The 14,402-nt window shown below is 42.3% G+C and overlaps 1 protein-coding gene across 3 annotated transcripts in view; it reads left to right on the forward strand.

Moving 5' to 3' along the window:
- The first annotated feature begins 1,315 nt into the window (after window positions 1–1,315).
- Window positions 1,316–14,402, forward strand: part of SPHKAP (SPHK1 interactor, AKAP domain containing) — a 75,995-nt gene continuing 62,908 nt past the window's right edge. The window contains exon 1 of one of the 3 annotated variants that reach the window (XM_087740182.1): window positions 1,316–1,331. The gene's annotated coding sequence lies outside the window, so the exon portion shown is untranslated. Of the gene's footprint in view, window positions 1,332–1,392; window positions 1,527–14,402 lie in introns of those variants that run through there. The other 2 variants (XM_087740180.1, XM_087740181.1) reach the window with 2 other exon arrangements.

Here is a 14,402-nt window from a genome sequence, read left to right on the forward strand (position 1 = left end):
AGCAGTATTTGTGGATATGTGTATGTTCTTGCCATGGTTTTACTGCTGAATTCCTCAGTTGAGCACCGCGTTTGCTACGTACCTAACAGAAGTACAATACTCATCACCTAACTGAACAGAGCAGACGTGAAGCTCTGACCCAGATCATAAAAGTATTGAAAACAAACCTCAGCAAAAGGGGGATCTTGCCAGCAACTACAAGCTGATGACAGTTGTCTCCAGCCCTGCAAATTTCACACCTGAGCCAAAGGACTCCTACAGAACCCCGGAGGCTCTGCACACGCTCTAGCTCAGGGTTCACAAATAACTTAGGTTTGCACAGTGCATCACTTGTGACTCAGATGCTTTTAATCTCACCTCTCCATGACTAGAGACCAATTCTAATAATTTGTACTGCATAGATTCAGACGTGGGTGCGCAAACATGACAAAGCCAAGCCACAAGGCATTTAGTATTTTCTTGAAAAAAAAAAAAAAAAAAAAAAAAAAAAAAAAAAAGACTGCTGCAAGTAACGATGTAAAACAGTCTAAAGGAGCTCAAAACAAGGCGTAAGTTGTAGTTAACTAAGTAGGCTCCTTTTCCAAATTCTCGAGTCTCACATCTAAGACAGAAAGAAAGAAACCCTCGTCGTTTAAATCACATGGTTTACGGGGCTGGGGCTCTAAGAACATCACGACATCCATAACGAGGAGTCAGCAACGATCGCCTGTTTCTTGCTGGAGTCACCCTGCACCGGGTTGTCAGGTCCCAGTTCGCGCACCACAAACAGAGCGCACCACCAGCAACTTCTTCAGGCGTCCTGAACTCGGTGCAGCCCGCTACATCGCTTCAGCGGCGCGGGAACAGCCCCGCTCGGCTGCCTCCTGCCCGCCTCCCGTCGCGTTCCGGCTGGGCACCCGCTGCCGGACAGCGGCTTGCAGGTGTGGCGAGTCCCAGGGACGGCACCGCCCTGGCCGACCGCCGCTCGCCCGGCCAGCCCGGGCCTCAGGTGCCGCTTTCCCACCCGCCGCAGCCCGCACCGCACCGCCCCGGGCGGGGGCACGCCGACCGCTGCCCCGGGGACCGCAGCCCCCCGGCCCGCCGCCACCGCGGGGCCCGGCCGTGAGGGAGGGACGGGGGAAGGCAGCCGGGGCGGGTAGGGGAGGAGTGAGGCGGAGGGGAGGGCAGGGCCGGGAGGAGCCGCGCCGCAGCGCGCCGGGGCCGCGCTCTTGCTGCCCCGACACCGCCGGAGCGGAGGGTCCCGCCGCCGCCGCCGCGCCCGCCATGGCCGGCCGCCCCCCGCCCGCCGCCGCCGAGCCCGGCCGCTCCCCGCCCGCCGCCGCCGCGCCCAGGTAGGGCCCGCGCCCGCGCCCCTCCCCGCGCGCCGCCGCCTGCGCGCGTGGGGCTGCGCCGCGTCGCGAGGGGCTGCCGCCGCCTGTGGCGAGTAACCGCTCCGGGTGCCGCCTGCCCGGCGAGCGACGGCTGCCACCGGCGCCTGCCCGGCGGCGAACGGCGCTGGGCGCCCGCGGGTCCCCGCTGCCTGCCCGGTGAGTAACGGCCCCGGACGCCCGCCGGTCCCCTCCCGGTGAGCAGCCGCGCTGGGCGCCCTCCGCCCCGGTGCCGAGGACCCCCGCCCGGGCTTACCGCGGCGCGGGAGTCGGGAGCCCGCAGGGAGGGGGTCCCCCCGCCTGAGGGCGGTCACGGAGGCGCGGGGACACAGCGGCGGGGCGGTCACGGAGGCGCCGCGCTTCGCTTCTGCGGTACCCGCGGGGGAGGCGGGTGGCGGCCGCCGTGCCGAGCCGCTGCCGGCGGGAGCGGCCGGGCCGGCGCTCGGGAGCGGAGGGGGCAGCCGAAACGGGCACCGCAAATTCGTGTTCAGCTGCAGAGGGGCTGGGGATGCGCTGCTACCTGCCAGAAGGTGGTCAGCCGCCGTGGCTTTACTCCTACACGAAAAGCAGAAATTAAAGGGCTTTTCTTAAAATAGAAAAAAAAAACCCCAAACCAAAAGATTTTGTAACCTAATTTTGCTAAAACAGCTCGTTTTCATACCGTAGCGTCTTAAGAGAGTCGGCGAGCTAATCAGCGCTTGATAAAATACCTTTAGGATACTGTGCTTAAATCACTTCGACACACGTACGCTACCTCGTAAATCAGATTCTTTCACAATGAAAGAAAAACCTAAAAATCACTGTACTTTTATTATCCCAGCTCCACCGAACATGTATTTATAGCACTTAGGAACAACAGATTAGAGCAAAACTTCCTTCAAGACGGAAATTGGTGCACAGATAGGAATAGCCTACCGGAGATGCAAGATGTGGTTAAGCATAATTTTCAACAATCACAAGTAAATTGCATTTTGATGCTAGCAGCACACAGAAGTATTATAGAAATTGTACCATTTAAGTACGATACAGACTATCAGAGATAAAAAGCATATGTTGCAAATTGTTACGATTCATTTTGTTTTAGTTGCTTCCAGTGCAGTGTCCCAATGAGAGACAAGTGGTAAAAATGATAGAAATAAAATTTGGAGAAACTGAATTCTCAAGAGGAACTGGTTGGGGGAGGGAGGGATGATGGCACTTAAGTGGGTGATAATTACTTGCAGAAGAAATTGCTTTTATTTACTTGAAGGAAACAAAAAGCTTTAAAGCAACCCCTCAAAGAGAGTTAACTGAATAGTGTTTCGTATCAGTAAACATTTACTGACCAAAGCTTAATAATGTTTTTGTACTTTGATCTGAATTGCCTGATCTAGACATAGCCCTTCCCAATTTTTCCTTGGCATTTCAGGGCAAAATGAACAGGATTTAGCTTTTTTATTGTTGTTGTGGTTAATTATGGCTAGTAATTTTATGTGCAACTTTTACACACTGAATGCCAATGTGATTGTACAAACTTTCATATTTTATGGGAAGCTACACTCTGAAAGTGAGAGGGACTCAGATTTTAAGGCCAGAGAGACTTTTAGGTTATCTGATCTGACATCCTTTATCTCACACTCTACAAGAAAAATTGGGCAGAATCCAATTTTGACCCCAGTAACCTGGGTCAGGATAAAACAGATATTCCAAAGAGACAGTCTTAAAGATATTAAGAATTAGACAAGCTGCTGCTTTCCTTGCTTTCATTGTTACACATTTACCTCCTCACAGGCATACAACCACCTTCCAGCTCCACACAATTGTTCCTAGGCTTTTCATCACTGTATAAAACTGAGGAAACCAGTTTGCTCCACTCCAGAGCTCTGCTATCTGGTCACCTCTTGACCTCAGCTAGGCCTCTTACCCAGAATACACTGTCTATTTCTGTAGCAAAGCCAAGGCTTATCTTGCTCCTGTGAGCAGCATACCTCTTTCTTCTTCCTGAAGAGCGAGAGATTTTCTTCCTGTAGCTTAAGGAAGTCAGACTTCCTTGCACCAAGAACTACAGTTCTCTTTTTCATCTCTTTTATCTCCTGCAGCTGGTATGTTGACAGCTGCTTGTTATTTGTTGATCAAGGTAACCCTTTCTTTGCTGAACAACTCTGTAAGCTTCATACTTTCTGTCTGTGAATAAGGGTCAGAGGACTCCAGGAAAGACGGTGACCAGAACAGCGAGACCAGACAGATAACTTGTCCTCATACATCTTCAGCTCATCATGCCCACCATAAAATATTTGGGTAACTTTAATTGGGAACTAGTTACAGCAGCTTTTGAGAAATACAAACAATGAATATTAGCATTTAGGAGTTAGCTTTACAGACCTCACCAAAGAAAGTTTTCACTGTCGAACTCTTATAAATCAAATAGTATTTTGCATCTTCCCTACAGAATCACTTTGAGCGTTGGCCTGTTTCTGTGGCACTTCACTCCTGATCTTACCCACCTACACCCAACTTCCTAAACCAAGGCCGCAGCTCTGCCCACCTTGCTGACTCTCCTATCACACACTACAATTGCTACAGCAATTGTTCAGCATAAACTTAGGGTGCATGTTAATTCCTGCTCAATACCTTCCTTTGCTTTGGCTTCCATATCTGAAGGCAAAAACATAAGCCCTGGATCTGGATGCCTGCAGCCACTGCGGAGCACAGCAGAACAGGCTGGTGGCCTTTGGACATCCACTGATAAATTAACATTTCTGGCAGTAGCTTCTTGCAGTGAATGCTTACCCTGGGGATCAGATGAGCAGCTGCAGAGAACTGCACGGAACTGGTAGCTGTCACTTTTTCTTCAAGCAGCTAAAATATATTTTTGGTGCACGTCGTGGTTGGGAAGCTCGAACTGTGGTCTATAATGATTTATTGGGTTTTTTTTATGGTGGAGAAACAAAACCCCATTAAGACCTTAAACATACCAGCTTGCACTTTGCCTCTTCAGGTGAGAGGCAGGAAGAAAAATGCTTGAGTTTTTTACATATGAGCCAGGAACTTCTGTGCTTCTGTCCCCTGTGTAAGCCAGTGAGTATTTGGGATGCTGTTGCACAGCTGCCTAAGGAGATACAACCACCTCTTTCAGTAAAACTGCAGTTTCTCTGCTCAAGCTTATGAAACTAAACCTTTACACATATGCAATTTTTGGCCAACATTGTATATCTGAAAGTAGTCTTAGCAGACAAATAAGAGTCTTCAGACACGTCTTTTGGACTGGCACATGCTTTCAACACACCTTTTGTGTGAATACTGGAAAGAAAAGGAGGGATAATAAGTGTTCTTCAATTCAGAATTAGAAGCAGCACTGGGACTTAGAAGTGACATTAAACTGAACAGTAACTCAAAAGAATTACAATGCATATCCGCCCAACAGAGATAAGAAGTAGCAGGTTTTGTATTTTAAACAGTGAAAAGACAAGTCCAAAGAATGTCTAGCTATTTCTGAGAAACTTACTCTCCCTGTAGTACAAAAAGTTTTATATCGCCAACACGAAATGAAATATCTTTGCTACGTCTCAGTAATGCCTGCCATGGCAGAAAACTTAGGCATGTAGAGCACAGAGAATGACTAAGAAAAGCCTTTCTGGTTTTATAGGGTCCTGTTGGAAACCAAGCATTTTTTACATTTGATGAATATGCTAGGGCTGACCACAGATACAAAGAGGTAAGTTAAGGTATTCAAAGCTAAGAAGAGACCCAAAAGATGCGGCTATATCAGGCCTTTCTTACAGACAGTAGGCACATGGCACACACTCATCGCCGTTAGTAACTTATACAGTAACACTAATGTCACAGACTTCAGCTGACAGCTGCTCTTGTGGTCCAGCAAAGCAGCCCAGGTCTTGTATAACAGAGAAAAGAGATTTGATGGCTTTGTACTAAGATGCTTTTAGGAATGAGTGAAATAAAACTTTGATCCTTTAAGAGACAAAATTGCAGGCAAAGACCCAAATTATGAAGTTCAACAGTCGTGGGACTAAGCTAGAGATAACAGTTTCTTTGAAGAAATCATTAAAAAAAAATAGAACTCCAACAAAAAAAAATGTCAAAAAACAGAACAGCAGCACATAAACCAACAGGAATCAGTACTAAGAATTCATTTTGAACAATTGTCAGTGATGAGTGGAATGAAATAAGCAAAGACAACTACTCAGGGGGTGATGGGTGATATTTGGTGAGACTGGTCACATAGCTTGCAGATCTGTTCTCCATATTTTTCCACCTCCGTGAGTAAAAGAGAAACAAATATATTACAAATCTTATTTAAATAAAAGAGGGCAAACGAAGAAATCCCCTGAACAAGAGTGTAGTGTTGGAACTTTCATTATCAAGACAACTGCATGCATTAGTACAGTAGCTAGGGTCACATATGAGGATAAAATTTGTTTTTCTGCACACGTGCAGAACCAGTGCTGCAGCCCAACCAGAGGAATCAGTTTAATACTTGCTGGATATGCTTTTCATTTGAAAATTAGCAGATGAATTTACCAGATGTTTTGAGTGAAGTGGCCAGAAAATTTATCTAATGTGATGTGATCATTTTGGATATTCACTACCTTCTTACAGTGTCAGTTTGATTGTCAGTGGTGGGAATTCTTGAAATGACATGCTGCATCCTTTTTTCATGGGGAATTACTTTAAACAGTTCATTAACCTGGCTCACCTGTGTTGTCAAACATAGGCAACAATTCTCAGAGGTGTTTTCCTTCAGTGAGGTCAGGGGAGAAAAAGATTCAGCTAAAAGCAGACGGAACTTAAATTGTCAAAGGTCGTAAGTCTGTGGATGAGGAATCTGATCCCTTGAGGAGTGGCGCTGTGGGTGACAGAAGGAGGGAGACCTGCAGAAGTAGTAAAGAAATGAACTATATAGTTTCCATGCTTTGTTTCACTAACCCAGTACACACTATAGTGACAAAAACCCATTGCTTATTTCCAGACTTGCATCTCCATTTCTTCCTTTATTTTACCAGTCTCATCTGTTTTGAATTCTTTAATCCAGGTTAGCCTAGCCTCCCACATGAACTTCATACTTCTTTTCCTGAAAACATCCATTAATCTCCTCTTTTGGTTCCTGCTCTACTCCTGTGCATCACTTCTCCCCTTTCTGACTGCAGTGCCTGTAATAGCATCAGTCACTCTGTTCACAGTTCTGCCTAGATGTACCAACCCTTCTTCTTCATCATTCAATCCTCTCCTCCTTCAAATGTCCTTCCCCTGGGATTGCCTTGAGAAACCCTAACAAGTATCAGTGACAGTTTGGCTTGTCCATAATTTGTTGATATGCTGTTCAATCTGTATATGATTTAGGCTTTGACCTCCTTCCAGTAATCATTGTAAGCACACTTACTAGGTTAGCAGGGTTTTGCCATCTCCTTGTTCAGCCCTATGTTAATTACTTTACTCTTTCCTGTACATGTAGTTTGTTAGGCTACACCCTGCGTAGGAGGGAGGGAGGCATAGTTAGGCTGGTGGGAGCCTTTATCTGCACTGTGGATGAGGAACCCTAGCACTGAAACCTACTTCAGGTCACTCCCTCATGCAGCTGTCATTCCCTAATGACTTGGCTCTACGAGCATTGTAAATTAGAACACCTTCTAAAGAACAGTATTTTAAGCCATGATTGGCACCTGAACAGCTAGAAGGCAGAACAGTAAGTCCCATATTCAGAGAGCAGAGTGTCTTGTGTGCTAGAGGTGCTGAGGAGCAGGAACAGGCTGATAGGAGAGGCTGAGAGAGCTCACTCCGGTGAGGATACCAACCTGGGATTGCTGGGATCCCCACAGTGGTCTCTCCAGGTACACTGCTCTGTATTACATTCTTTCAAGCTGGGCTGGAATGCTGCAGCTGCCTCTCAGAGACAGTATCTAGTTATTTAACAACGGGGAAACAGCTTCAACACGAACAACCGGGAACCCAACCACTAATAGCCAAGGAGTTTTGAGTGTTCACCCAGAAACGGAAAAGGCAAGTTTAGTTTTCTCTCAGAAGAAGAAAAATGAATTAAACTTCTACATCAAAACAATAGCTTTATTTACCAACTCACCGGATAAAACGCAGGAGCAGCTCCCCCTCTCCCTGCACGTTGTGCAGGCTCCTGGCTGCTCTCTCTGGGGAGGAGCAGGAAGGGAAAGCCTGCCTGGCACCGGCAGGGACAATGCACTGTGAAACACTTCACATGTATCAGGAGCTCTGCGTCAGAAACTTGTGGGGGTTGTTTCCCAATTTTTTAACCATCTCTTTCCTTATCAGTGGATTAGATAGTGCTTCATACTACATGTACAGGACACCTTCCCTTCCTCCTGCTTCGCTGAAAACAGAGGGAAAAAATATACTGTTTTTCTTTTAATAACAGGTACGAATTGAGTAAGTGCAGATTAATACTATGATTGTTAGGATTTATTTGGTGCCCAGTATGAATTTTAAACCTTCTTTTTTAGTCTTGTCAACCTTGGATTATTTTCATTAATCTCTTTGGTTCCCCTCATTAATTTTCTTCACTTCAAGACTTGCCTCATTATTATTAAATATCTGGCTGCCGCCAATGCCCATGACACATAATAGGTAGAAAGTGGTTTTTTATCAAAGCTATGTTTTCTCTTGGTTGTGGCATCACAATTTATTATATATCTAATTATTCTTGACTGCTATGTAAGCAAGTTTCCTTTCCAAATCTTGATTAAATTTAATTTATAGCTGAAAGAAAAAGGACTTTTAAAAAAATTCCAACACAGAACCTGGTGCTGCAGTGCACATTCCCCAGCTAGTGAAATTCAAAACTGGTCAACAAGTCCTGTATAACTCTAAGTGGTCACTTTTAATACTGGGACCTGTCCTCTATGCTCTATTCTAAGCTGGCTCCATACACTTGCAATAACCAGCTTCCAAGTATTACAGGATTTGTTTGTTTTCTGGAAAAGTTTTGGTTTATTGTATGAATTGCTGAAAAACTGGAATTCATTCAACTGAGACATCTTTGTGTTACAGTTAAAACTTTTTAAACAGAAAGATGCACAGAGTTTAGGATGCCTAGACTTGGATAATAGCTTAACTTGGAGGATTGGCTTTCCCAAAGACACACCAGACACCCATGTGGTGCGATATTGCATAGAATTAGTTACTTAGTGGCAACTATGTAACCAGTTAGATTTGTAGGTTTTTTTCTTGCATGGAGGTTAATTTTCTTGCTGGAGTAGCAGCACAGGGTGTATGGGCTAGGTAAGTCCAGAAAGCTGGAGTGCAACCGTTCAGCCCACGGACAGAGCTGTTGTAAAAGTAAGAGCATTCAGCAGGCCAAGGGGGGCTGCAGTGCTTGTCTGTGCAGTAATATTAAGTTACCTGGGTACTGTAGTTTCTCTCCAGTGAAGGCTTGGTTTACTTAGAACATCCCATAGGACTGGATGTGTATTTTCTTTCAGTGATGAAAAACTTAGGCAGTCCTCATGTAGTCCTTGTGAGATTGCATAGGTATCAGAATTTCATATAGCAGGCACAGCACATCTCTGCCAGCAGTGGAGCTGTTCAATACATTCAGTGGCTCTTCAGAATATTAAAGGGAAAAAGAAAAGGTGTCTCTTGGGTTTGAGAACTGTGTTTAAATTAGGTCTGAATCCTTTTCCCCCAAGATTCATTTATAACTGTCTGTGCTGTTTCAGTTTGAAAAGGGAAGAGGTCAAAGCAGCAGGGTATCAGTTCAACAATGTGCTTACAGATTGTTCCTCTTCTATGTTGTCAAGACAATGTCTTCCTTCTCGGTGAAAAATGTGTATTACCATTGTACACATCCAATAAAAATTAACAGCTCATTTATTTTTAAAAGAAAAGATTTGCATGCTGTGATACTGAAATGAAAAACCTATCATCCTCACACAAATTCTGGAATAAGACCCTCCCCTCAACTAGAAAAAAAAATTGTTTCTTGAATATGTAAAAATGCAGAAATAATAGCATGGCTATTAAGGAGCTTAGTTAAATGGTCACATTGTACCTGTCAATAAATTCAATCCCAAGCATAATACATGCCATAAATTCAGTGAAATCCGATGGTCACATTATTCACATTCTTAAAAGTAAGTAGCATATATGAACTGTATCAGTGGTTTGCATGATGAAATTTAAATGTCAGTATAGTTACCAAATACAAAGTTTTGATACGTTTAAAAGTACAGCCATATTTCTAAGATCATGCAAATCAATACTGTACATTATGGAACAGCGCATCTGAGTATAAGAGAGAGGTCTCTTTGGGTACTACCATCAGTAGCAGATTTTTATTTCATAAAAGCAAAATTAATTCATAGGTAAGCACATATTTGCTGAGTGCAACAGGTGATTTTTCTGATTCATGAAGGCATGGCTTTTAAAATAATACGTATTAGAAAAATAATTGAGTAACTACTGAAAAAAGAGAGACAGACTATAAACAAATAATACAAATAAAAATAATAATCCAAATCCAGTAATTAAAAAAAAAAAAAAGAGGCTGTAGGACCAGGTTTACTTTGGCATGGATTGCTTTTGGATACGCAGAACTAGATCTCTCTGTTATACTGCATCTTTCTCCAGCTGAAGTTGTTACAGTGATCTCCCACTAATAAAATAATAGTAATTTTGCAAACCTTGGATTTAAGTGTGTGCTGGTTTTGGCTGGGATAGAGTTAATTTTCTTCATAATAGCTAGTATGGGGCTATGTTTTGGATTTGTGCTGAAAACAGTGTTGATAACACAAGAATGTTTTCATTACTGCTGAGCAGTGCTTACACAGAGTCAAGGCCTTTTCTGCTTCTCACCCCACCCCACCAGCAAGGAGGCTGGGGGTGCACAAGAAGTTGGGAGGGGACACAGCTGGGACAGCTGACCCCAACTGACCAAAGGGCTGTTCCATACCATGTGATGTCATGTTCAGCATAGAAAGCTGGGGGAAGAAGAAGGAAGTGGGGGGGACATTCGGAGTGATGGCATTTGTCTTCCCAAGTAGCCATTACATGTGATGGAGCCCTGCTTTCCTGGAGATGGCTGAACACCTGCCTGACAATGGGAAGTAGTGAATGAATTCCTTGCTTTGCTTTGCCTGCACATGCGGCTTTTGCTTTACCTATTAAACTGTCTTTATCTCAACCCAGGAGTTTTCTCACTTTTCACAGTTTCTCTGAAGTTCATTACAAAGCAGTGGCTGAAGAAGCTCTGCAATTTATCTACATCATGCCACCAAGGAAAAAATTTAGATTAATTAAATTAATAACTCATTGATCTGATTCACCTTTAGACTCTCAGAGATAATGTCCTATATTCCTTATATATAGTTAGAAAGGCAGTAGGTTTTAGGGGGTAGAAAGAAGAAGGATTCATCTTGCCAGAAAAATCTCAATCATAATTTCTTGGACTGAAAACTCATGCTTTCCTTATGCTGGTATAAGCTAGAAAAAAATTGAGAATGTTGCCTTTATACTTACCACTCAGTCCTGTTAATCACATTGCAGTACATGGAAAAAAAGTTTCACAAATTTCACAAGCTAAACCAAAGGCAATGTTTGTAGTATCTTGATAGAATTACACAAAAGCATGTTTTATCATATTAGAAGCCAAGATAATTAGAGGCAACTTCATTTTGTTCACATCTCTGACAATGTTATGCTTTTTAAAAAACCTGTACTTTTAAACAAGTGGGTTTTGAGGCCTTGTTTGCTATAAGTTATCACAGATTGCTATTTATTGACATATTAACTTAGCATCAAAATGGATAAGATTTGTGTTCCTTTGGGATATTAGTAGCAAATCAGAATTGTTCAGGAATATTTCAGGCGTGTAAATTATGTTAAAATAAGATTTGTTGTGAATAAGCAATGACAGAATGTATTCTTTGGCATTAAAACAACTTCAGAATGTACCCTGACATTTTAACTAGATAGTTTATGAATATAACTGCAGGTGGTCATAGGAACAATACTGGATTAAAGAGAACAGGAAATTTCTGTGAATACTTTAGATGAAGACACTTATTTTTAGACTGTTTTACTTTTCTGGTATCATTAGTTAAGGTAAAAACATATTGGTTTCTGAACACTATTATAATCCTAAACAACATTTTGAAACATTTAGCAGGAATCTAAACCAATTTGGCTTACTTTCATATAAAAAGGGCTGGAAACCAGAATGGAGTTGAAGAAATAATACATTTACTAGATGGTACTTTTGAAAGTACTTTAGATACCGTTAAAGTAAAATATTTACCATAATCAAACTGAGTTTGGTAGGGACCAACATCACAGCTACATAGAGTAGTTTTGACCAATTGTTTTTTTGAATATATAGATGTGTTGGTGAAGCTGCCTGTCTAAGGCAATGAATGACAATAGACTATGAATTGCCTTCATTTTTGCAGCTGTAGAAATGACTTTGCAATTGGGCAATGTTATTTCTGAGAACTGAGGAAGAAGGGTAGACTCTCCATAGAAGAATATCTCCCAAAGCTTCCAGCTTTGCTCACAGCAGCAAAGTCTTAGTTCTCTTGGGGGTGGGGGGAAGGGAGGAATTCAAGCAGGTGGGTTCAAAATACCTGTTTGGATCTTCTGGTCTGCCAAACAGAAGATCAAAACATCTTTGGTGGCTTGCTAAAATATCTGCAAGCCACCGTTATGTTGAAGATGAGGGTAAACTGACCATTCCACTTAACACGCTACCTCCTCCATGAATTAGAACAACCACACAGGCCAGCATGGTTATTTGGTGGTGGGAGGGATCATTCTGCAGTAGTGCTGTCCTTGTGTTACAAAAGGCTTGGCATAACACCAGTTCAGCTGGTTGTATGCCACGCAGATTCCTGATAGCAGGATCACCTTACCCTGTTCTTTGTTCCTCTACTCTGATTGACTTGTACCTCAGAAATGCCCCCAGAAAGGAAAAAATAGGTTGTCATGCTTTACTGATTAGTTCTGTGGCTTACTGGTGGCTGGGGAGTCTTCAGGCATTTGGAATAAATATTTTATTATAATTTCCTTTAGTATTCAGAAACATTAACTTCTGTGATATGGAAAACTGCATCTTCAACTACACTATGCTGAAGCCAATTCTAGGATCTCATGATTTGTAACAAAGAACACTGTACAGCGTGATATTATGGCCTCTCAGCTGGTCATACATGTAGGTTTTTTTTTCTAAGACCTCAAGCTGTTCCTTAATTCAGATTCTGTGTTTAAAAAATTGGTTTTCCAGTATCACCAGTCCCTTTTCACTAACAGCTTTGCCCTTTAGCTTTTTTAAAGTAGCTGAAAGTGATTCTGCGACAGTAGGAAATTCCCAAGCTTCTCCCTTAAATTTCTGGGGACAAGTCAACCCTTTGTTAATCTCAGATTTCCAAAGCCAGATTTATTATTTCTGAGGAGAGCTCGTACAAAGAATTTCAGAAAGTCTGCCGAACATTAGAAACATGCCATTCAAAACATGAAAGCGATGTTCACCTTCCTATCATGCACATAATCCTGAGTACCTACCACATTTCAATTACACTTCTACAGTCTATTTGATTTGTAATCAATCTAAAAAGGAAAACATTGGAACAGCTAGCAAGTTTTGATTAGCTACATGCATTTTCTATTCAAATAAAATCATGACATACACATTTACTTTTCTGTTACAAACATCTTTGTCACATTTCTCTTCCTTTCAGAAATACTTAGTATCTGTCTTGAATTTAATTAATGAAAAGCTTTTATAGAGTAGGTGTGAGATCGTAAAAGGTAACCTTTAAGAAAAGTTGTCAGATAGTGAAATACTTGATTGCACGTGCTGCGCTTTGAGGCCTGTATTGTCAGTATTTGACTCTTGCTCTAATGCTCAGAATCAGAAACACACTGTATGGGTTGGTGGCAAAAGCTGGTTGAGAAGCTTGACTGTGAAGTTTGGCTATATAATATAAACAAGATGCCAAAAAATACTTAACAAACTAGTTAAGCAGAGATTAACATCCTCCACATGAAATCACCTGTTTCTTCCTATGTCATGTTCCACTGGTTCTCCTGAAATGCCCACCTGACAGTTTGTGCATAGCAAAAGGATGAGAGGAGCAGTCAGAGAACACAAGTTGTTTGTTAGATACAAGAAACATTTAAAACAGACTTTTAAAAATTACCCAGTGGTTTATGGCATGAAAGCCTAATTTGCAACATCTTTAAGTTTGTCTTGAAAAATGCTGAGAATTTCCATTTCTAGTTGAAATTTGTGGGAGCTGCTTGCACATTTGTTATGTATTTAATTTGGACCAAATTTCACCAGATTCCAGCTGTGTCACAATGTTTTTTCCATTATCTTTAAAAGAAGCAAGATCAGATAACATCCCACACTTGGAATATTACATTGTGCTGCACTAACAACATATCTATATTAAGAATAAGCATTGCCATCAAAAGTGCAGTAATAATATAAGTTGCTTAATAAATACACAGTCATGAACATTCTTGTTTGAGAGGAAAAACAAGTGTTTCCTCTTTGTCCTCCTTTCTACAGCACAAGGACAAGTGCTATTGTACAGTACACCTACATATGCTAAGTGAATAAGGATTTTTTTCTGGGACATCCTTTTAATAATGTTTCTGATTTTATATTGCTTCTTGCTGACTTAGTAGGGTTAAATAGTAGCAAGCCTATTTCTTTGCTACAGAGGAAATGAAAATGCCTTATTCTGTTTTTTTCTGTAATACCTGTACCTGGATATAGTGAATTCAGTCTGTATTTCTCTAAAACCATCTTCCTGATCAGCACTGCCCACTAAGTTATATACGTACAGACTAATTAGTTTGAAGAATCCTTCCTTTAACAAGATTTCTTATCTTTTCTGCAGTCAAACCCTCAACAGTGCCTTAGTTTCCCACCTAGCTAGCACTCCAGAGCTGAGTATAGGCTCCCTGCTTTTAGGGCAGAAAAGCAGTCTTGGCTATCTTTCAGTCCATCTCCGTAAGGTGTAGTTCCTTAGCCCTTCCTGAATTTAAGGGCCTATTCCATAATCTTTCCCA

The sequence above is a fragment of the Nipponia nippon genome, unplaced genomic scaffold (assembly GCF_047370975.1).
Source record: "Nipponia nippon isolate SJK-2023a ecotype South Korea unplaced genomic scaffold, ASM4737097v1 scaffold_7, whole genome shotgun sequence".
NCBI classification, from domain to species: domain Eukaryota; kingdom Metazoa; phylum Chordata; class Aves; order Pelecaniformes; family Threskiornithidae; genus Nipponia; species Nipponia nippon.